This window comes from Otolemur garnettii, unplaced genomic scaffold, assembly GCF_000181295.1.
Source record: "Otolemur garnettii isolate 467f Iridium unplaced genomic scaffold, OtoGar3 scaffold00041, whole genome shotgun sequence".
NCBI classification, from domain to species: Eukaryota; Metazoa; Chordata; class Mammalia; order Primates; family Galagidae; genus Otolemur; species Otolemur garnettii.
In genome coordinates, this window is record NW_003852436.1 from 9,938,409 (window position 1) to 9,940,908 (window position 2,500).

The following is a 2,500-nucleotide window of genomic DNA, read 5'->3' on the forward strand; positions in this document are numbered from 1 at the left end:
TCGAACCCGCCACCTTGGGTGTACATGGCTGGCGCCTTAGCCAGTTGAGCTATAGGCACTGAGCCCAGTCGCTGTTTATTAACTGACCAGATTACAAAAACAATCAGGGCAGATACCTTAGTTCATTCTTCTAATAAGCCTATTGATTTGGTCTTCCCTGTTACCGGCATCTCCACCTTCTACAAAGTGGGTTGTCTTTTTCTTTACTCCCCCTGTGGAGATGATAACTTGAAGGGCTACAGGAAGTTACTTGCTTCTTTGAAGTGTTTTCCAACAGTATAGATCTCATGAATCAGATCCTTCATGCAGATGATGCCATGTTTACCAAGAGATCGTGCAGTCAAACTGTTATCAGTCAATGCAATTCGTTTCTTACTGATTTTGCCATAACCACGCTTGTAGATTAGCTCATTTACTGACTCCAGATTTGGGTACCCCCATGCAATATACGGTTCTACAATCCTCAGCATGTTAATCGAAGCCTTGTTGAGCTGAACAAAAGTTCCATTGACGATCTGGCGAAGGCAAAGAAGCTGCAACACCTTTCGGACCTTTGGACTCACACTACTGATCCCTCTGATCCTGAGGACAAATGCCAATTTGGGTTCTGCAGGTACATAGAAGTTGCCAGCTTTTCCTGCCATCCCAGCCATCCGAATCTCAGTGCTGTACATGTGCCAGTATTCTTTATGATAATGCTTAGCGTTTTCATAGCTTCCTCCTTGCCTTTTGAAGCATCTTTTGGGCACACTTCTTTCTCAGGTGCTTGATCTTCAGCTCTGCAAAATTCTTTCGCTTTTTCTTAAGGGTTTCTGGCACAGTAGGAACCTTCTTTTTCTTCTGTTCGACACCCTCCATGGTTCCAGCCGGAAAAAGAGGCCTACTTCTTCCTTTCTTATCTCTGCTTGCACGACAATATGTCGAAAACCCAAAAGATACTACAAAAAATTGTTAAAACTAATAAATTCAGTAAAACTTGTTTACTGTAAGTTAACTTGTATTTACAGGACATAAAATCAACATATAAAAATCAGTTGTGCTTGTATACACTATCCAGAAAGGAAAGTAAACAATCCTATGCACAATTGCATTAAAAAACCCAAAAACAATAGAAATAAACTAAACCCAGGGGCAAAAGATGTACACTGGAAACCATATTTGGAACCCTAGGTACACTGTTGGAGGGAATTTAAAATAATGTGGCTGCTGTGGAGAACACTGTAGAGATTCCCCAAAAATTACAAATAAAACTACCATATGATCTATCAGTTCTACCTCCAGGTATATATCCAGGGAAATTGATATCAGTGATAATCAGTGTCCGGATTGATGAAAGAAATTAGAGACACAAATAAATGAATAAATATCCTATGTTCATGAATGAGAAGACTTAATATTTTAAATTGTTTTGGGTAATACAGAAATTTTTACAAATTAAATGCAAACCCTAGCAAAGTCCCAATGTTGTTTTTTACAGAAATAGGGGGAAAAAATCCAGATATCATAAAGAGCCACAAATGATCCCAAATAGCCAAATCAATCTTGAGAAAGAAAAAGGTAGAGGCACACTTCCTGATTTCAAAACACATTATAAAAATATAGTAATTAAAGCAGTTTAAGCTGGGCACAATGCCTGTAATCACAGTGTTTTGGGAGGTTGAGGTGGGAGGATTGCTTGAAGCCAAGAGTTTAAGACCAGTCTGGACAACATAGCGAGACCCCATTTCTACCAAAAATAAGAAAAATTATCCAGGTGTGGTGGTATGCATCTGTAGATGCAGCTTCTCAGGAGGCTGAGGCATGAGGATTGCTTGAGCCCAGGAGTTCCAGGCTACAGTGAGCTATGATTGTGCGACTCCACAAGGTGCCACCTGCCACTTTGCCTATGTGATAGATCAAGACTCTGTCTGTAAAATAAAAAACAAAACAGTATGGCAGTAACAGAAAAATAGACATATAGAGAAATATAACCGAATCAGGAGCCCAGAAATAAGCTTACACGTGTATGGGCAACTGATCTTCCGAAGTGGTGCCAAGAACACACGGTAGGGAATGGACAGGTCCTTCAACAAATGGTGTTGGAATAACTGGATATTCACTTGCAAAAGAATAAACTTGGATCCTTATTTTATATCTTATACAAAAAATCAACTCAAAATGGGTTAAGAAATTAACTACAAGACCTTTGTAGAGGTCAAAGAAACTGAAACGCCTAGAAGAAAACACAATGGAACAGTTTTATGACATTGGTCATGGCAGGGATTTATTGGATATCACACCAAAAGCACGAGCAACAAAAGCAAAAATAAACAAGAGAACTACATCAAACTAAAAAGATTCTGCACAGCAAAAGAAACAATCAACAGAGTGAAAGGCAACCCTACAGAATGGGAGAAAATAGTTGCAGACCACACATATATTTGACAAGGGGTTAAAATCTAACAGTAAATTTAGATTTTTTTTATTATTTTTATTTTTGAGACAGAGGCTCAAGCTGTCC

At 38.9% G+C, this 2,500-nt stretch overlaps 1 protein-coding gene and 1 pseudogene across 2 annotated transcripts in view; one reads left to right on the forward strand and one right to left on the reverse strand.

Moving 5' to 3' along the window:
• DCLK2 (doublecortin like kinase 2) overlaps nucleotides 1-2,500 on the forward strand; it is a 170,822-nt gene that overhangs the window by 14,380 nt on the left and 153,942 nt on the right. The window lies entirely within an intron of this gene.
• LOC100958813 lies at nucleotides 118-858 on the reverse strand (annotated as a pseudogene).